The 21,384-nt window shown below is 52.0% G+C and overlaps 2 long non-coding RNA genes and 1 pseudogene across 3 annotated transcripts in view; 1 reads left to right on the top strand and 2 right to left on the bottom strand.

Annotated features, from left to right (window-relative positions):
- The window catches only part of LOC120618234 (uncharacterized), a 15,630-nt gene extending 7,187 nt beyond the window's left edge, over positions 1 to 8,443 (bottom strand). Inside the window, exon 1 of the long non-coding RNA XR_005657172.1 lies at positions 8,299 to 8,443. This is a non-coding gene — a long non-coding RNA (uncharacterized LOC120618234). The remainder of the gene's footprint in view (positions 1 to 8,298) is intronic.
- Positions 8,444 to 11,501: 3,058 nt separating this feature from the next.
- LOC120618771 (uncharacterized) lies at positions 11,502 to 11,620 on the bottom strand (annotated as a pseudogene).
- Positions 11,621 to 11,910: 290 nt separating this feature from the next.
- Positions 11,911 to 15,795, top strand: LOC120618233 (uncharacterized). Of its 2 annotated transcripts, none has more exons than XR_005657171.1 (2): positions 11,911 to 12,740; positions 15,316 to 15,795. It is a non-coding gene; the product is annotated as an uncharacterized LOC120618233 (long non-coding RNA). The 2 variants fall into 2 exon arrangements; XR_005657170.1 differs by lacking the exon at positions 11,911 to 12,740 and adding an exon at positions 13,378 to 15,102.
- Positions 15,796 to 21,384: the final 5,589 nt, after the last annotated feature.

The following is a 21,384-nucleotide window of genomic DNA, read 5'->3' as shown; positions in this document are numbered from 1 at the left end:
CACAAGCACAGTGACCCCATGGGTATATGGAAGTGATGGATCACCCACTAGCAGAAGGGAGTACCCACCTTCGGGGTAGGCTCCTGGGGACTAAGAACACAATCAAAGGGCCATTGACACCCTTGGACATGGGGCAGGGAAAGGCAGAGGCCACTATGGGGCCCCTGGCTTGCTCCATGGCCTGGGGGCATCATGGATATGAGTCTGTGAATAGCAACAAGCTATGAATGCTGGCACTCACAGGGACCCACATTAATATTAACGACAGTGAATACCCCCGAGATCATTCTACTTATGACTGGGTATCTCTCTCATTTTGCCTGTTATTTTTGGAAGATGGCAGAGGTCTGTTGAGCATATTCTCCAGGTGACATGATTCCCTTTGTGGCTAGGGCTGCCCTTAAGACCTGGTAGACTGGGTTTTTCCAGATCACAGATCCAGGCTAGGGTGCTTAAACAGCCTCAGGGAACCCAATAGCCAGACGCATGGTCCTGGGTACTGATTTAGACAAACCAGCTGTGAAGGACAATTTCTAGCCAACTGAGAACTTGATGATGAGATGAAAATTTACCATAGTGGAAGGTGGAGAGCACTGAAAAAACAGCAGACACAGTGTGATCTCATTTTGGTAAAAAGTACAATGTATAAAGGCATGTCAGGAAATGGGAAGGTATGCACTGAGGTATCATAGCAGTGATCTCTGACTGCTGGGATTGTGGCATTCTTAAATTTTCACTTGTCTATGTTGTCTGACTATCTACAATGCATACCGACTGCCTCTGTAATAATAAAACAGAATATATATATGTATATCACACACACATAAATATAAAGATGGCACAACAAATGGGTAGTGAAGTCAAGATGCAATCTCTGGTTCCCAGAGACCTAGGTCACAAGTCTTGAGTCAACTCCATAGATTGCATTCTTGGACCCCATACCTTCTGAGGTTCTGCATGATCTACATCCCAGTGTCCTCTGCCTCTCCTGAATCATGCAGATAACCTAGCACGGGGCTGGGCACAAAGTCAGGACTTACTCAATGAATGCCTGCAGGCTGAATAATGATCATTTCCTGAGAGAAATGCCTCCTGCCTCTTCCAGGGCCGCTGTGCTGGGAATACTCACTGCTGACATCACTGACCTTCCCATCTCTCTCTGCCTCATGTTCCTCTTAAGAGCTGCCAGGGAGGAGCTAAAATAAAGGTCACCCAGCAGATGCTGGCAAGGTATTCCACATCGGGGCCATCAGGGGCAGCCCGTCCCAGACCCTCCCCAGTGCCAGCTGGCGTCAAGGCCCTTGGGCCCCCCAGTGTCCTGCCTCACTGAGGGAGGCTGGGGGCAGTGAAGTGAAAGAAAGAAGGGGTCCACCCTGTGACTTCTGGCTCCAGACGCCTTGCTGCTCCAGGCCCTTATGGGTGGAGGAATCTGGAACAGTGAATTTGGCCAGTTTTTTTCTGTGAACTGGGGCTGGGTCCAGTTTCTGTTCTTCATGTCTTTCCCATTCCCTATCCCTGACCTTCAAAAATATGAACAATAACATTAATAATGATGATGAATATTCTGTATGCACTGACTTCATACCAGGCTCGGTGCTAACGTTACTTACTTTAATCTCTATAGCAACTTCATGAGGCTAAAACTATTCTTATTTTTACATTACAGATGGAGAAACCGAGGCATACTTAGGTTACACTTGGCTATATGCAGGAGAATTAAGGACTCTGCAAAGGTCATCCATGCTTCTCTTTCTGTGTCGTTACGTTACAGAAAGGACCTCCTGCCACGCTTTGCAATGGGCCCAGCACAGCAGATCTAAGATGATAATTAACATCTGTGAGGTGCTTTAAAATCCATCAAATGCTTACACATGCATGTGCGAAAATCTGCCCTTGAAAGACTAGAAAACCAAACAAAACCCTTGGCAACTTTGAACAAGGTCTTGCAGCCATTCGGCTGGGATACAAACCCAGGTCTTTGGCTTCAGAATGGCACATTTCTTGCCCTCTAACACACAATCCCCCTGGTCTAATTCTTAAGACAACCTTGAAGGCCTGGAAGGAAGATGTACAACCTCCAGAACCCAGAGATGAAGCCTGCGCTCTACCCTATTCCGGGGCGGGTGGGGGGTGTTGAGGTGCCAGCACCTCCTCAGAGGCTCCACCGTGACTCACTCCTGGGACCCAGGGGAAACACAGCCCTGCACTGTGGGCAAACACTGCCAGCCACCCGCCCCGCCTCCAGCTCCCCGCCTCCACATTTGCTAACTGAAACCCGGCTGCTGCTATTTTTAACCCTCCAGCTCCCCCTTGCCTGGGGCTCCCCGCCTTCACCCAACCCCCACCTCCTGCCCCAACTGGGTGCCATCAGCCTGTCATTCTGAGAGCAGTTCTACAATTTGAACGCCCCAGAGGGCGCAGCGGATGCCCATGCAGGTTTGTAGGGCAAGCAAAACAAGCCAGTTTCAGCCCAGTTGCCGAATTCCCCCACCCTGGGCTCTTTCCGACCCTGTGGCTCCCAGCCTGCCCTGCTTCTCCCTGCCATCCTGGGAGCTGGGGGAGGGAGGAATGGGACTTTGAGGGCTGGGGACTTTGCAGGGGCCAAAGCTGCACTCCTTGAAAGGGCTCTGCAGGGAACTGAGCTGGACTGCCGAAGGCAAATGAGATATGCCTTGTACTCTGGAGGGCACAGGCTCGCCCAGAAGGCCCAAGGTCTCTCATAACCACCAGGGCTTCCAATCCCTGCAGGCAACAGGCGGAAAAAAGGAAGTGGCTGGAGACAGGGCAGGGGGGTGGGGATGGTGAGTTTAGCCCAGTGCCCTCCTCATTAAGAGAAGTCCCCTCCCTACCCTGCTGTGGGGCTTGTGAAGGGGCTAGGGTTGAAGTGGCACACAAATCCAGGGGGTTTGTGCACTGAGCAGCCTAAAGGAGGCCCAGGGTGGAATGCCAGCCAAGGCGGGGACAGAGAGTGCCTCTTCTCTTAAATGAGGACTACTCTAATACTCAGCTCTCTCTAAGACAAGGGCTGCACCTTCCTGCAGCCCAAACCTACAGGAAAACCTACCAGAAGAGGTTAGAAGTGAAGGGTCTGAAGGCTGCTTAGTGATGTAAAAGTTTAACCCCCTGAGAGCTGGAAAGGATAGGACAGCAGGGGGATCCACGGAGGCAATGCCTCGTAGCTGATATCTGTCCCCCTGGGCTGAGAGTCTCACCCAGTTTGGGGTGCAGATTCCAAGGGCCCAAGCGAGGCTCTGGAGAGCCCCGCCAAAGGTCTCCTCTACACCCTCTCTCCTGTCCTGGTTCCCTGTTCATCCTGCCTCTGCCTTCTCTCTGCCCTGTCCTCTCTGGCCCCTGCCCCAGCCCTTCTTTTTCTGGTTCTGTCCTCTCTTCCAGGGCCCAGGTCCTCTCTCAGCCCTGACCTCCCACCCGCTCCTCAGTGATTCCTGAGCCAGGTAAATAAATCCCAGTGGCCACTAAGGCAGCCGGGCTTGACCCAGAAGGGAGGGACTTGGCACAGGAGTTCCCAGGTGGAGAGGGAGGGAAGGAGGTGGGAGGAAGGTGAGACAGGAGAGTCAGGAATGGGGTGACACTTGAGAGCTCCTGGAGAGAGGCTGCTATCTTCCCAACATCCACCATGTCCACAGGGCCCTGGACTCAGCACCACGAAGGAAAGGCGTTCCTCCAAGCCACGGAGTGGCCTCAATATTGGTCCTGTCCAGACTCCCCTCTTTCTCTCCTCCTTGGCCAACCTCTGGGGGCTGCTTGAGGGGAGACCCTGCTGTATTCCATGCCAAGCAAGAGGCTGCCAATTCATGTCCCCTACCTGGACCCAGGAAGTTCCCAAACATTCTGAGAAGGCTTTTAAAGGCTCCCTTCCAGTCTGGGGAGGGAAAAGAAGGTGTCAATGTCACCTTCTCTGGCAGGCCTCCCCTGGCCACCCTCTCTAAGGAAGTCCCACCTTGTTATTCTCATCGCTGCACCCAGTTCATTTCCTTCTTAGGGTTTATAACAATGTGTAACTAAATGTAAATACTAATTTCTTTACTTGCTTACTTTTTACTGTCTGTCTCCTCCACTAGAGTGGAAGTTCCCTGCTTATGTGTCACTGCATATCTGTGCCCAGTGCCTGGAACAGGGCTCAGTAAGTATCCAGTGAGTGATGAGTGACTGGTTCAGTAAATGAGGCCTCCTCGTTGCCTACATCACCTTTAGGGTTGACACCCAATAGTTCCAGGATTTCCCCAGGGAGGAGGAAGTTGGATGGAACAGCAAGAGTAAGGTCAGGAAGCCTGGGACCCCAGAGGAAAGGTCAAGGCCCAGTTAGCATGTGCACCAGCCCCATGTGGTCCCCTTCATCACATCAAGTGCGGACATGTGTACACTTGCACATATTGAGGATGCAAGGCTAAGCCCTGGACCAGTCTCAAAGGCTTGAGTTTTGTCCTGGTTCTTCCTCTTAATATCCCTGTGTCCTTGACAAACACATACCTTCTAAATATCTGTTTCCTCAAAAGAAAACATGAAGAGGTTGGCCCCAATTGGTGGTCCTCAAACGCAGCTCTGTACCAGAATCAAATCGCCTGAAGCACGTGTTAATATCCAGATTCCCAGGCCCTGCCCCTGCAGAGTCTGAGCCTGTCTGGATGGGGCCTGAGGATTTATTTTGAACATACTCCCAGGATACTCTGAAGCAAATGGTCTAGGAACTGGCATTTGAGGACCTCTATTAGATGGTGCTTTTCAGTCAACATCTGGACTTCTATTAGAAAGTCATTCCTGCATAGGTATACATCCCCCAAATCATGAACATATACCCCACATAGATGACACACATCTGCACTAATGTATACATACTCTTAAAACACCCAATACAAAGCCACCACACAGATCACAAACTGCCTAGGAACCAAAATATCTACGTACACAGCCCGGGACACAGACACAGGCCCCCGCCATACGCCCAGTGTGCACACACACCCATCACATGTTGACCCACACTAAACAGATGCTATCCTGAATTTATTTTGCCTCCGGGAACTGATCCAGGACCAAAGGAGCTATGCTCCGCTGATGAAAACATCCCTCCCACCTCTGCCACCTCCACCCTTACCCCTTGCCCCAGGCAGCATGCTATCTACCTCTCCTTTGTAAGGGGGGACTGCTGGAAGAGGGCAGAGATGGGATGAAGGAAGGCACAGCAGCCCCTGTCTTCACCTTCCCCCCATCCCAAGGAGATGCAAAAGGGCCTCTATCCAGACACTCCCCCCTCACACACACCCCCACCTCACCCCCAGTGCTCACTCTGCTCACTCCTAGATTCCCAGGCTCTGGTCCTAGCAGCCAAAAGGGTTGGGGAGGTGGCCAGATCTAGGGACTCCTCCTAATACTCAGGCCTCTAAGGAAAGGGCTGTCTGGGGGCACCTTCCTGCAGCCTGAAGGCCTGGGTCCCCCAGGGAAGGTTACCACAGAAACGGGGGGAAATATCACAGGGAAACACAATACCCGGCAGGGTCACCTGCTGACCAGGCTTCCTGCTGTGTTGCCCACCACCCCCCTCATCTCAGTGGCCTCAGAGCCTTCTTCTCCAGACTCAGCCTGGGCCTCCACACCAATGCTCTTCGCCCTCCTGCCTCTTCTGGGTTGGGCCACGCAGCCTTATACAAAAACTCTGCCCCTCAATGGTTCCAAAGAACATCAGGGGGGCCCCGCAGCTGAGCCCCCCACTCCTAATCCTACCAACACCCCCACCACAGGAAATCAAAGCTTCCTGCCCCAGAGGAAGTGCCCCATCTAGTGAACAAATCCAACACACACAAACGTAGAGTCCTGGAGCCTCAGGGAGGACAGATGCCCTCCCCCCAGGTCCCAGGCCTCACTCCAGCCCTCCTTCCAACCCACTACAGGCCCTAGTCTCAGGTCTGAGACAGGCCAGGGCCAAGGTGTGAAAAGAGAGCACAGGCAGGACCTGAGCCAGGCCAGGAGAATGGGCACTGGCAGAGTTAGGTCTGGTTCCAGCCCCACTCAGTCTACCATTCCCTACTGGGTGACCCTGGGCCTTGTATTAGCTCATCTTGTCTCAGGTCCTTGCCAACGTCTAAATTACCAGCTCTTAATGAAAGGGCAGGAGAAAGACAAAAAGGAGGTGGGGGTTACATAGGCTTTTGCTTTCTGGGATCTTGTGAAAACATGCCTACAGCCATGAGAGGGTCCCCACTCCCCACCCCCATCACACATGAGTTTCTCACTCCCATCATCGGGGTTGAGGAGGGGATGGAGGAAGGGAAAGTTTCAACTCTCATTCCCAGAAACCACCAACAATGAAAGCTAGGGTCCATCATCCCTGAAGGAAGGGGCGGGGGCAGTCATAATAGTCCCCACACTGGACACTGATCCATCTCTTTATAGTCAACCTTTCCTCCTCCGTGCTCTGGGAAGTGCACCTAAAGTTTTCTCCCCATTTTATTGATGGGAAAACTGAACTTCAGTGTCAAAGCAGAGTGACCAGGTTAGATTTTTGGAAGGGTCAGTGGAAAACCCGAATGCAGCTTTCCAGCCTCAGGATTCCAACTTAAGACCTGGTGGCCAAAGAGACACCCACCCATGGGCTCAAGCTAAAAAACACAGAGGCCTCAAGAGAACACTGCCCCAGGCCATTCCAGATGTAATACCAAGAGGCAGCTCTGAGTCTGCCTCTGAGCTTGGCTCTGTCAGCTGAGAGGAATATCAGGGGACCAAAGACAGTGAGAAGTCCCAGCAGGTCCAAGACCTGGTTCCAGTCTTGGTTCACTGAGTACAACACAGTGGGCCTGCTTTGTGTCTTAGTTTCACTCAGATGGGACTGCAGAAGAGATGAAAATTACTTATTAATTGAGATGGGTAGAGGTAACAGAGAGCAGAGAAGGAAAATGAGATGCTAAGCAATGAGGAGCTAAGCGATGGCTTGCAGAAGCTAGAGAAGGAGCCTGGGAAGTCTAAGAGGGTTGGCATAAGGAGAGAAGTGTGTGCGGCAGCCTAGGCCACTTTCAGGGGCCTGGCGTATGGGGTCCTGTTGGGAAGAAATAGGCTGCCTAGGTGCCCCATTAACAGGTAGGAAGCTGAGTCACAGTCTCCCTTCTTTCAGCCCAGTGGCTGGGCAGGATCTTGAGGAAGGTCGCCCTGGATCTAGGTGCAAGTTCTGGGAACAGGCTGAAGAGTCCAGATGTTGAGTCTCCATTAGGGCCACTAAGGTCCCATTCTCACCCTAAGACTTGGCAGGCAGAGCTGGACCGCAGGCAGATGTTGCATTGGTGTGAGGAGAGGAATAGGCAGCAGCAATGCAGCCAGTGTCTAGATGCAGCGGGAGGTCTCTGGGTATGCAGGGCAGCCAGCAGGGACAAGGGAATGGCCTGGACTTGGGAGAAGCAGAGGTGGCAGGCGAGGTCAAATCCGAATGGGCAGCCAGAGGGAAGGAAATGGGGGTGGGGGGAGCCGCCAGGCCTGCAGGCCCCAGAGGGCTCTCTACCAGCCCACAGGCCTAGAAACTCCAGGTGTCAGAGCCCAGCCCAGCTGCCAGATTTGCCGCCTGCTCTCACGCTCCCCAGCATCAACAGACCCCAGGCCTGGGGGCCACACATCCTGTTCCCCACCACTCAGTACAAAGCCTGCGGTCCCTCACTCCTGCCGGGCCCTCCACAGCTCACTAGGGTACAGGTGTCTCTCTACTCTGATGGGAACGGGGGGGCGGGGAGGAGGTTGTGCCCAGAGAAACCTCTCTCCAGAGGATCAGTTTACCCCAGCGGAGGGGTCCGAGTATGGCACTGACAGAATCCGTGAGATGGGGTCGCTGATGTCCAGACCCACGAGCCCAGCCCCAACTCAGTGGGTCCTGCCCTTTGCCCTCACGCTTCCAAACCTTCCGCTCCAGAGCACCGCCCCCTCCTGGGGCCGCGGCGGCCGTCGCTCCCTCCCCAGTCCCCCAATCAGTCCTCCCAGTAATGGGGGTGATGGGACCCCGGGCCCGTACACTGGCAGCCCGGGGCCTTCAACTCCTTCCCTGGGGCCTGTCGCTACCCCAGGGCGGGCGGATGTGGGCGCCCCGCGGGAGGCCTGAGCCCTTCGGCCCCGGAACCAGCCCCGGCCAGGAGCCTGCCAGAGCCCCGCAAAGCGGGGCAGGGCGAACGCAGTCGAGGGGCGCACGCCGGCCCGGACCGCGGGGCAACCGGACCCGGAGCCCGAGCCGGAGCCCGAGCCGGGGCGGGAGGCGCCGCGGACCGCGCAGGGCGGGGCGGGCAGGGCGAGGGGCGGCAGCCCGGTACTCACCAGCTCCGGGGCTGTGCATCCAGGGGCCGGGGCCCTCAGAGCGGGGGGCTCATGGCGCGGCGGGGGGCTGGGGCGCCGGCCTCACATCCCCCCAGTCGCCGGAGGCTGCAGAAAGACCGTGAGACGGCGAGGAAGGAGGGCTGGCGGGAGGAGGCCCTGGCAGCCCGGCCGGCCGGGTAGGATGACAATGGAAGGAAATGCTTTATCTGAGGCTGAGAGCGGGCCAAGGGGGAGGGGAGGGGAGGGAGGGGGCCGGCGCTCGCGGCCCTGGGACACACCACCCCGGCGAACGCTACACGGCGCGGCGGCGGGCACACCGCGCGGCCCGGGAGGCGACGCCGGACGCGGAACGCGGGACGCGGCCTCGAGCCGCGCGCGGCCGCCGCTGGAGCCGCGGCGCACCGACCCGCGCACAATTCCCGGAAACCCGGCTACCTGAGCGCCCGCAGCCCTGCATACACGACGCGGCACGTACATCCATGTTTACAGAGGGCCAGAATCATGCACCCAGACACCCTTCAGGGAAGGACCCCCGCGCACAAAGCGCAGACACGTACAGTCCACGAGCAAACTGCCACACGTAGGCACAGTGAGACATGCGTGGAGTCCCAAGTCCCGTGCAAGGACTCCCAGACGGACACCCCCCCCCACCCCCCAGCCCCGCGCACGACTTGCCGGAGGAAAGTTCCAGGATCTGATTTGAATCACTGCGCCCAGTCTCTCTGCACGCCCCCCCCCCCCCGCCCCAACGCCTGCTGAGGGGAACAGAAGGGTCCAGCCTGTTCCTATTAAAGAAAAGGGGTGGGGGTGGTGAATTTTGAAAGTTTTCTTTTTTTAAAGAAATTTCTCAAGGGAGATTCCTTCCCTCCTCTCTTCTTCCTCTCTTCCCCCCATTCTCCCCACAACTCTCCCTGCACCTCTCGGTCCCTATGAGTCAAACTTCAGCAATGTGCCCAGTGTCTCCCAGTGCATTACAGCGGATCACAGAAATGTTCCAGTCTGTGAGTCGGAATGCAGCCGCCTCCAGCCCTCCCTCAGCTAATAAACTCAGCTCCTGGCCGGTTTTGCGCAGCAGCCCTCCCTGCCTGCCTCCCCTTTTAGCCGGAGGTCAGATTCAGGGGTCAGGGGCTGAGGACCTCACCACTCTGCTTCCCAGTCTGGCCTATCAGCCCTGTCGCCTCTGGCAATCGGCTAGGTCAGAGACATACAGGGCTTCTGGGAAGGGGAGAGATCCGCAATCTGAAACATAGGCTCTCCTGTTCTGTGAGCTGTCATGGCTGGAAGGCAGGGCTGAGCTTCCATGTGACCCCATCCTCCCTCAATCCTGGGAACCCCTAGAGTATCACAATTCTACTGAAGGAGAAATTGAGGCTGAGCCAAAGGCAGAGCCAAATCAGATGGGAAACTAGAGTCCACAGTGGCCTAGGCGGGCTAGCCACACCGAGGTCCAACTTCTGACCATAGACTCCTGGTTCCCACAAGCACAGCTTCAGCCTTAGCATTTGTTGCTACCTGGGATTTTTAGCAGCTGACTTCCTGCTTTAGTCCCTTTCCTTGTCCCAGCAATCACTCTGCAGGCAGTGAGTGCACTTGTTAACTTATCCTCACAAAGTCTTTTCCTGGCATCCAAGCCCTCCTGCAACGTAGTGCCACACCACGCACATCTTTTTTCCCCTTGCTATTCTGCCCAGTGCCTCCTGGTACATAGTGCTCAATAATGTTAGTTGCTATTATTACTATTATTACTTCAGCCAAAGTGGGCTGCTGGCTGCTCCCCATCGTGGCCTCATTCTTTCCCACTCTTCCCTTGGCTCATTGTGTTCCCTCCAAAAATGAATGTCCTCACAGTCCCTTTCTCCTCCTGTTGAAATCTTTCCAATCCTCCAGTCTATACCACCTTTTCCAGGAGCCTTTCCCTGATTCCCATAACCAAAGGGATTTTTCCTTTCATTAAAGGCCCCCACCCCATGTTGTCAGTTTTCTCTCTACATTGACCTTCATCCACCTAGTCTAGTTGTCTCAACTCTCCTTCTTCTCAGGAAGAAGTTCAAGAGTAGACATCTCAGGGCCCAGCTATTGCCTTAGTCATGGCTGCATTTCTGGTAGTGTATTGCTAAGTGCCTTGCACAAAATTCAAGCTTCCTTTGAGTTATCTGTTGAATTGGGACAGATGTTCATGGCCTTCAAGGACCATCCCCCAGCTGGAGATCCCCAAATACACCCTTTTTTTCCATGGCTCCCCATGCTGACTCTGCAAGACACTTATTCTTCCACCTCCGGTGTGTTCTTCCCAGCCCTCACTTCTAAACCAGACCACCCTCCGTATAGATCCTTCCTCCGTGCACACAGTACCCCCCAAAATTACTTGGTTACTTCAGACACCTGGCTTCTCCCCCGCTGTCTCTCTCCTTTAGCCTCCCAATGCCCATTCCTAATCCCCGCAGGACTCCTGCAGTTATTTCTGGACCGAAATCAGCCCCTTGTTTGCTCCTTTCTGCCATGCCCATCATTCATGTATTTGTGTGCTTTCTTTTTCTTTTTGACCTAATCAATGAGTTCTGAGGAATTTGAGCAAAAAAGATAACTCCCCTTGCCTGTGTCCTTCCCTATGGTACCCAGCACATGGCTTTCTCCACACACCAGAATTTACTGCCCCTAAAGTACAGACAGAGAGAAAGACAGCATGTGAGATCTGCATCTGGGAAACTGCACTGTGACCCTGCCTCCACTGCCTGCTTTACTTACCAATCCTTCACAACCACTACCCCCCATGACAGAGTCTCAAGCTTGTTTCTAAGTCACAGGTCCCTTTCTGGGATTTGTAAGGGAGCTTCCAGGAACCGTAAGAGACATAAAGCAGAAAAGTGCAGGTTACCTCTCTCTCCTCTACCCTGGTAACCATGGTAAGTTTTTTTTAAGGGCTCTTGAGTCCAGGCCTCTCACAGACTGATCAGCTAAACACTGAGAAGAGATTAACCCCACAGGACCTGCCTCGTCTCTCCAGAGTCTTCTTTGGGTCTCTGGCCAGTGCAAAACCCGAGGGCACTCTCTTCTGTTTCTCTTCAGGTTTCTGGGCCTACTTCATCTCCTCTTTCTCTTTCTCCTCTCCTTCCCTTGCTTAGCTATTTTTTGCTGAATATTTACCATGTAGCAGCCCTCTACTATCCCCTGGGCAAACATTAGTTTATTCTTTTTTTTTTTAATGCCTACAGCACCTGGTATTCCTAGGTAGTCTCCCATTCAAGTACTAACCAGGCCCAACCCTGCTTAGCTTCCGAGATCAGACGAGATCAGGCACGTTCAGGGTGGCATGTCCATAGACAGATCATTTATTCTTAACGACAATCCTTGTTATGCTCATGATTAAAGTATGGTCCATAGAAGTTACGAAACCTGGCCAAAGTTACACAACTAGTAAACGATAAGGCCATTCATTCATTCAACAAATATTATTGGGTGCCCATCTTGTGACAGGATTCAAAGATTCAAAGCACTAGAAAGTCATCTGGTCTAAGCCTCAGGGCTCTGAGATCACTCCTGTCCCAGCCTTCTAAATGTGGTAGCCAAAGCCACAATCTCTCCCCTAGCCGGCACTTTTCACACACACTCTACAAAGCCAGTCAGAAAGCACTCAGTCCCCAAGGCCCGGTGAGTTCTCAGAGGACAGCCATCTCATTGGGTTGGGTTGGGCCTTGCATTCTAGTTTCTGAACCTGGAATCAAATGCCAATTCACAGGGTTTTGGACTTGCAAATTAATAGGGGAGGTAGGACCCCAACTCCAAATAAAGAATTTCATGGGACAAGATATAACAAGTGGAAGGCAGGAAGGAAGAGAGGGAAGGAGGGAGGAAAGGAGAGAAGACAGGATTTATTAAGCTTCTCTTTTGTGTCATATGCTGTTCAAGGCCCTTTCACTTATATCTCATTACTGCCCCATTGTTTTAGTGAGCAAATTAAAGCTCAGAAAGACAAAATGATTTGCCCAAGGCCAAAGAGCCAGTAAGTTACTTAATCCTGAGTGCGTCTGAGTCAGACCCTGTGCAATTTCTTCTAGCAGGTCAAAACAATGGAGAAGTTGCTGCCAGGTCTCCTGCCCCAGTGTAAACCTGGTTATATGAGGTCCCATCTGACCTATGTGTGACATTCTAGATGCCAATTTCCTCCTTCACTGACCCCAGCCCTGTGGTCTCATCTCTGGTTTCTACCTCTCTCTGTACAGGCAGGATTAGGGGAGATACATAAGTATTCTGGCTAGGATTGGGGGGATGTTGTATAGCTTTAGGGTGCAGCCAGGTAGACCCCCCATCAGGGATTTCAGGATCTAAGAGAAGTGATACATCCTCCTGGACCAGAATTGGATGGATAAATCAGGAAGAGGCTGGGATACAGCTACAAGTCCACATGACTCTGGTTAGGAGGCCAGGTGACCTTGGAGACTAAGGTAGGTGGAGAGAACTAAGCAAGTCCCTTCCCCCATACCCTTACCTCCCGCCAGTGTCAACAAAGGTGATGTGGTTTCCCCTGTGGTCTGTTGCCCTAGACACCTGCAGTTCTGAGTATAAGTTTACGCGTCTATGTGCCAACAGTGCCGTGGGGGGATACGAGGAGAAAGCAGTGGGACAGGATGGGGAGGGGCAGGAAGCCAAAGACAGGGTGTCCTCAATCCTAGGATGAAGAAGGCATAATGAATGCACAAGATGGCAGAGGTCACCCCCTTTGCGACTCCAGGTGCCCAGCCAGGAACATCAGGAGAGAGCTCAAAGAAAGGTGTTGTGGGCATCTGGGCCCTGGGCTGGGACTAGGAGTCAGGGAACTTGAGCTCTAGGCCTGGTTCTGCCATTAACTTCCTGGGTCACGCCTTTCTAAGTCTCAGTTTCCTGCTCTGTAAAATAGCAATAAATTGGCTACCTACTTCACTGGGCTGGTCTGAGATCATATGAATAATATATGTGAAAGTTTGGGCCACTTTGAGTTTTAGAATTATTGTCTTGATAGCATAAAAATGTTATAGTTGCTTACTCTAGCTCTGGATACACCACCCTCCCCCCAATCCCTCCCCGCCCCCCACCCATACAACACACACACTCTACTGCAGATGAAGAACATTAAAGGCAAAAACAAAAACACAGACTCTACCCTCATATAGATCACAATATGTTGGGGGAACAAAACAAACACATAAAATACTTGAAAGCCTCTTGAGAAGCCAACTATTTTAAGAATCTCACTATCTGTGATCTTGGCCAAGTCACAACCTCTCTAGGCCTCAGTTTTCTCATCTGTCAAATGAGGGGGATGGTTTAGATCATCTCTACTTATTTTTCTGAGTCTAAAGAAGTTTTCTGATTCTGTTACTCCAAGTATAAATGGGTACATAGCAAAAATGAAAAACATGAGCAGATCCTGGCCAAAATGAAGTAGGCAGCTTGTGGAGCTGGGTTTTGCAGGAGCCCAGAAATGTGAATCAGTGTAGGGGGAGGGGGTGACATTCCAGGTAAAGAGAAAGGCATGTGCTAGGGCGAGGCAAGGAAGCAGAGGGGTGGCAAACAGATTAGCAGGCTCAGGAATGAAGGTGGTGAGGACTAAGGGAGCCTGCAGAGGAAGTCAGACCAGAGGAAGAGAAAGAGGCAGTCCCCAGGGCTGAGGCAGGTGACACAAAAGTGGGGGGAAAATATGGATGGGAAGACACTCTCAGCACCGGAGGTCGGTGCCAAAGCCCATTCAGCCAAACTCCACGCAGGAAAGAGAGAAAGAAAGGTTCCCTTGCCAAGAAACCCCATCCACCAGGGAAGGCCCATTTCTCCTTCCTCTTCTCTTCCAGTCCCACTCCCAACCTGGAGGTAAGGGAGGGCCCCCTGAAGCTAGAGCCTCTTTAGTGGTGGAACAAACAGATGGAGCCACTGCCACTTCCCTCCATAACAATAGTACCAGCAGCGAAATAATAATAATAATAATAGTGATGATGATGGTGATGATGATGATGATGAAATAAACTACTCCTCACTTACCCTCTGACAAAATTTCACAGCACCAAAACCTCTTGATATGACTGTTCCATTTACTTTACTCCTAAAATCTGCATGTGATTTATAAGATTATCTAGTCTATAGGATCCCCTAAACCTGATATTATACCAAAATCACTTCGAAGAACCTGTGAAAACAGTTTCCTGGGCCCCCTCACAGATCCGATCAGACTCTTTGGGATGTGGGGTGCCCAGTAATGTGCAGCTCCCAGGAAATTCTAAAGTGCGGTTAGGTTTGGGATACTCTGACCAAATCCAAACCAATCTTTTTACAAATGAGGAAACTGAGGACCCAAGGGGGAAATAACTTGTTGGAGATGACATGGTTAATCAGTGACAGTGGGCAGGCAGAGAAAGCAGGCATCCCAGCTTCTAGGTCAACGTTCCTTCTACAACCCGCACTGCCCAGCCCGGGAGATGCCTGTGCCAGCAGAGATTATGGTCAGGGAGGCAGCCACTGGGCCATACTCTAATTATGAGCAAGAAGAAATTCGTCTGAGTTGCAAAATGTTTTTCTGCAGCCAGCTCATGATTACTCGCTCTAGTGGACCCCTGCAGTGACGCCGTGGTCCACGGACTGGCTGGCTACATATCCCCAAGAGGATCCTCTGTGGCCCCAGTGGCTATATTGGCTGGAGAGTAGAGTCCCACCTTGTCACAAATCTTAATGGTTCCCCTTTGGACTCACTTACCTCCAGCCCTGGAATCTCCGGGGAAGATGCTGAGGAGGTCCTGGCCTGAGGACACTCACCTCTCTTTCCCAGCAGTGGCTTTTAGGGTGAGTTTGGACTATGCCCCTGCATGTCAGGGTTACAGAGGCAGGAAAGGAGTGATGAGCTGCGGTAAGGGTGAAATGGGGTGACGGCTACGCAGGGGGTGAGTGGGATTGCCCTTACTAAGACCTTGAAGTACCCCTCCTACATATGACCACTACTGCACTCCTTTTCATTGGGTATAATTTCTTGTTTATTGAGTGCCTACTCTGTGCTAGGTTCTTGGGCACAGAAGCAAAAGAAACCACAGTTCCTATCATGGAGGAATTCACCATCTCCTGGAGTGCAGGATGCAGCTGAGGAAAAGAGCCTGGAGTGGAGAGAACTGTCAGACAAGGGGCCCCAACAACTTATGCTGCAAAGGAGGCGCTAGGTTCACACAGTCACAAAAGTTCCATGTTGAAAAGGACCTAATTGGTCACCAGGTCCTTGTAGGCTGCAGCAGTGGTCCTGCCCTGACCTGCCCCCTCTGTGCCTGGACAGTGATTCTAAATCACTCTAGCTTGGTGGGAGTGGCTGGGGCTAAGAGGGAATGGGAGGCAGAGAGACAAGGCCACTCTCTCCTCAGGCAGACCCTGAGGATGGGGTACACTCTTCTCTACCCTGATCTTTTAAGGAACCGTTTGAAAACCTGTAGAGGAATGGCGAAAGGAAGGCAGAGTTGTACCATGGTTAAAAGCGAGAATGTGGAATCTGGATGCTTGGGCTGGAGTTTGTCACTTAACCACTGACTGATCTTAAGCACGGTATTTGACCTCTCGGAGGCCCAGTTTCCTCATCTGCAAACTGGGATATGGAGTGCCTACCATATTAGGGTTGTTGTGAGAACTCCTGAGATCAGGACATGAAGTGCTGAGCACAGAGCCTGACGCACACTGGGCTCTGTTAGGGATGGAGCTTGATGCTGACATTCGTAATAGAAGACAGTGTCCTGTCTATCCCAGTAAGCCGCAGTTTTCCCCTACAAAATTTAGCCTCGGTGATATTGATCTAATTTATGCAAAGACATCCAAACAGGTCTCTAGCCCAAGCTGCCCTCTGGGGTATGCAAGGTAGCTTGGCTGGGCTATGGGGATGGGGACACTATCAGGAACCTTCCCAACCCTCCTGAGGTGCTCTGGTGTTGCCTCAGAGCTGAGGGGAGCCTGGACCTAGCTGCAGGGAATGCCCAAACTGACTGCAGAAAAGGCCTCGCCTCCTCTCTCCAATCTTGGCAACGCACATCTGGAGTGATCCGCACATCTGGCTGCATCCCTAGGGCAATGGTCACAGCTGCTGACATTTGAGGGAAGAGAGATCTAGCTCCTCGGCCAAGGCCTGAGGGGGGGGCCTATAAATAACAGCTAAGAGGATGAGGGGGAGGAGGTGACCTTTGCGGGGGGCAGAGCGGCGGTGGGGGGGGGGCGCAAGAGTGGCTGGCAACTTCCCCCACCCGCTTGGGTCCAGAGCCAGAATTTTAGCAAAACAGGAAGAGGCAGCAGCAGCTGCTGGGAAAGTGGGAGTGGTTCCCCTTCCCCCACTTGCCTGGGGCCTTCGGATCCCAGCCAGGACCTGGGAGAGGTGGAGTCATCTAGGCAGGAGAGGGAGGGGCAGATCCACACAGTCTGTGGCCCCAGCTCCCAGTGCCCTCCTATGGCTCTGCTGAGCCCTGGCACGGGTGATTGACGTAGAGCAGGGCAGCCCCCAGTCCGTGCCTGCCCTCCTGGCTCCCTCCTGTTCCCTTTCTGTTCCCCTATCAGTGGGACAACAGGAAGGACAGACATTAGAAATGGAGCGTAAAATACATCTGCTGACCCAGCCAATGCAGCTAGGGGCCCAGGGTGGCATCGAGCCAGGCTTTCTCTCATATTCTCTCCCAGCCCCCAGGTGGGCTGAGCCTGAGTCCAGGTGAGTGAAAGAGAGGACTCTAGACTGTAGGAAGAATGCTTCTGGGCTTCTGGGGAGAAGCCCAGGGCCTAGCCCCAATGAATGATGGAGAACGTCCCAATGGACTATGTAGGTGAAGAGAATCAAAGATCTGGGTGGTTCTGGTTGACTTTTTCTGGAGTAATGAGGAACAAGCTCTGAAAAGCCAAACCCAAGCTCAGAGGACCTTGTGAATTCCAGGATTAAAGGAGTTACCTAAGACATTTTGCCATGCTTGGGCCATTGGGCCATTGAGGCTGTCCTGCAGTGTCTGACTAGTTGGTGACATCTCCAGTGGGGTCTGTATCTGTATCTGTCATAACTCGTCACTGCCTCTCAGCCCTGTGTTTTGCCTGCAGGGATGGTCTAGACCTGCACCATCCAATTGAAAGAAAATGTGAGCAACATACGTAACTAAATTTTCTTCAAAAAAAAAAAAAAGTAAAAATAAATAAGTGACATTCATTTTAATAGTATATTTATTTAACCTAATACAATATGTAAAATATTGTCATTTTATCATGTAATCAAAACAAAAAATTATTAATATTTTACATCCTTTTTTCAGACTAAGTCTTTGAAATCTAGTTTGGATTTTACACTGATAGCACATTTCAATTCTGACTAGCCGTATTTCAAGTGCTCAGTAGCACGTGTGCCTAGTGGTTACTGTATTGAACAGCACAGGCTTAGAAGACTTATAGCAACCTCTTCTTCAGCCCTTCTAGTCTCTTGCCGGGGAAGGGGCTCAAGAAGTAGAGGAGGAGGCCAGTGAGGTCAATGTTAAAGGTCACTTTGCTCTAGGAGGATGGCTACCTACTTTGACTTTCAAGCATCTATCTCTAGACCTGGAACCAGTCCTAGTATATAGACAAGCAGGGATACTGAGTCACAGAGCAGCATCTTCTTAGATAACTGATCTTCTCCTCTTCCTAAGCTTCTCCCTCTAAGCTGACGGTTGGTAGAATCTCATTTCTTCTTTAAGGTTGCTAGCCCCTACCGTCCTCCTTTCCCTTCCAAACGCAACTCCAACCCCAAAAGTATTTGAGCAGCAGAGGTAGAGAATACAGGAGAAGCAAATTCGGAGAGGAATACAGAGTCAAGCCGTGGACATGTGGAGTTGAGGAGCCGGTGGGACAGTCGGGGGTGGGTTGAATGGACAGTTGCTCTCTAAAGCACTGAATAAGGGGGAAGGACAAGTAAAGATCCAGGATCAGCAGTAAGAGCTGGAGTTGTAGCTAGGAGTAGATGAGGCCACCAGAGCTGGGGAGACAAGAGGAGAGAAGGGAAACCTGGAAAAAGGCTAAATACAGACACTTGAGAGAACAAAGATTTGCGGTGGGCAGAGGGGTGGCAGCCTGTGGAGGAGGCTGAGAGACTTAAGTGAAGCAAGAAGTGCCATGTACAAATCCAAAGTGGGAGAGACTGTCAAGAAGGAGAGATTTGCCCTCAATTGTAATCGACGATGCTTTCAAATCTGTTTTATAGAGAGAGCTCACACACATTGATAAGAAACAGTGAAACAGTGTGAGACTAAAGTTCAAAGCACAGAAACGATTCTTCAGGGAAAGAGGAAACACAGCCAGTGAGCAAAGGTGGGGAAATGTTCAAAGCGATGCCAATTAAAACGAGATAAATGTAGACACCACTTTCAGACATTAGCGAGAGTGTGGTGAAATGTACATGTTGTTGGTGTAACCTCTTTTGAAATGGATTTGGCAATATATATAGTAAGAGCTATAAAATGTTTTTACTCTGTGGTTTAATAATCCCACCCAATGTACCCTAAACTAGATTTCTATAGCCCAAATTCAGGGACTGAGTAGTGAAATATATGCATAATCATGTTCACCACAACGATATTGGTAATATGGAAAATTAGAAATTATTTCAACACCTACAATGGGAAAATTATGAAGTAAATTATATTTCCACTTAATAGGAAATTATGAAGCTGGTAAAAAGATGTATATGAATGCAAGATAGCATCACAAGAGAATATAGATTTGTGCACGCCCTGTGATAGCAACTGCATTAAAAAAAAAAACATAAGTAGAGAGAAAAAGAATCAGAGGAACTTTATGCAATAGATAATGGTTATGTAAGGTGGTATGAGTATACACATTTTTCTAGTTATTTAATAATTGTCAACATTGTAAAGAGCTGTGGAGAGTGGGGATGAGGGTTGACCAGAAGTTTAGATTGGGCTGCCAGGAGGCCTTGACAACCTTGTAGAAGTTATGCATTCCTTCATCTAGCAGATACGGGGACCTACTGGGCTCCATCCATGTGCCAGGCACTGTCACTTTGGTATTAACTCAGTACAGTCCTGATGGAGAAAGTCCAGATTTTCTGTCTGGGTTCCAGGGCTGCTCTGACTGGCTCCTGTGCCACTGTCTTGGGCTTGGAGGGACAGCCCCCAGAGAATAGGACCCAGAGAAGTCACAAGTAGGTACTGGGGAAAGTTGTGGGTAGCAGCAGCCTAGTGAGGTTAGAGGAGGATTGGGGGGTATCACCAAGGAGCCTAGGAGATACGAGGGCTGCTCTGTTCTCAGGGAGGGGTTGGCGTGCTGTGGTCCACCACCTGCCATTTCACATCACCCTGAGGGTGATAGGAGATGCAAGTGGGCCATCACCTTCATCCCCCACCACAGGAACTCTACCTGGGCCCCCACCTACGGGCACCATCCGGCCTGGGCAGCCTCCTGCTCCTCCCCCCTTAGTTCTCTTCCTACAATGACACACTGGGGCCCTGAAATAACAGGTCTTTATTTACGCCATCATTTCCACATAATTTGCCTATGATTCATTTGTTGTCAAGAGGCATTAAAACCTCCAGCCCCAGCTCCCAGGCACCCACCAGTCCCTGTCCCGCTCCCTCCCGTGTCCCACCACTCTCTTTCCCACTGTGTCTAGCCTCGCTCTCACCTTTACCACACCCCAGTCTAGGCGCTTCTTCTTCCACTAGTGCCCTAACCCCCAGCTCCTGCCTACTTGGCCTTTGTTGAGAAGTCAAAGGCAGGGGCTGGGGCTGCGAATGGCTCAGCTCACATCCATCTATGTCCCAGCTTAGCCTCTGGCCTGAGGAAGGCTTCTAGCCCTAGGGCCCAAGATGACCTCATGCATGCAGGAAGCCCTGGAAAAGGGAAGAAGCTTCTCTTTGCCTAGAAGCAGGAAGCTGTGGAACCCCCAGCCCCAGAGGCAGCCCCTTTTTGCAACTCCCCTCCACCCCCTCACTTCCTCAGGCTGGATTTTCCTCATACTTCAGGGCTGGTCCCTGGGTGCCTCCCCCTCACTCTCCGTCCTACAGTGCACAGGCAGAGTTTCAGTGTGTGTGTGTGTGTGTGTGTGTGCGCACGCGTTGGGGGTAAGAAGAGTTGTCTTTCACACCCTCATTACCCAGTAAGGCTGTAAGGTTTTGGGGGCCCCCCAGCCCTCCCCAGGGGAATCTAGGTGAGCCTGAGAGCTTCGAGGTGCGGGAGGAGGGGGAGGAAGAGGGCAAGGGGCGAGGAGGGGGCTGCTGGAAGCAGGGTTGGGGAGAGGGGAGCTGTTGTGGTTGGGTTATCTGATGTGAGGAGCCAGGTGTGCTCTGGGGGTGGGGGAAGAGCCGCCTGAGAGAGAGAGGCAGAAACTGCAGAAGCAGCCTGTAGACACAGAGAAGCAAAGACAAGAAAGACTGAGTGGCACTGAATCAAGAAAGGCGCCAAACAGACTCCAAGATCCCTCCCCATCGGAGACTGGCTTTTCTCCTTGACAAACTCTGCAGGCCACCCATGGGTGGTGGACAGTGTCCTCTTGGCCACCCTGTCCATGGTCCCCCAGCCCTTGGGACACCTGCTCCTCCAGCTCCCCAGCTCCCGGGGAAGCAGACAGTCCCCCTTCAACACTGGTAGCAGAGGTGGGGTTGGCCAAGAGCTGTGCGGAGTGGGGCTGAGGGTCCAGCTTATCCTGGAATCAGAGCAGTTGGAGACAGTTGAGGGTCTATAATCTCGGTTGTGGGTTGACGGGTGGAGGAGGCTTTGCAGGAGGAGATAATGGGGTGGAGCAGAGCCCTGGCCTGGAACAGGGGGCCCTAGGGCCAGGCACCTCTCAACCAACTCTCCCCTACAAGCACCTCCTGCCTCCTGTGGCCCCAGCTAAGACAGAAGCTGCCCCGAGGCACGTGGAACAGAGCTGTGAGCTCCACTGGGGTGCCAGCTTGGTCCTTCGCAAGAAGACTCACCTGTGAGTTCCAGCTTCTGCCTCTTCCAGCTTTGACTTGGGATGTGTGTATGTTTGGGGTAGGGCGCTCCCTATAAAGAAGAGGATATCTAGTTAGAGGACAGGACAGATAGTAATGAAAATAATAATAATAAAGGCTAATAGTTATCAAACACTTACTA

Source organism: Pteropus medius, unplaced genomic scaffold (genome assembly GCF_902729225.1).
Source record: "Pteropus medius unplaced genomic scaffold, Ma_sr-lr_union100, whole genome shotgun sequence".
Lineage (NCBI taxonomy): Eukaryota > Metazoa > Chordata > Mammalia > Chiroptera > Pteropodidae > Pteropus > Pteropus medius.
This window is presented reverse-complemented; position numbering and strand designations above follow the sequence as displayed.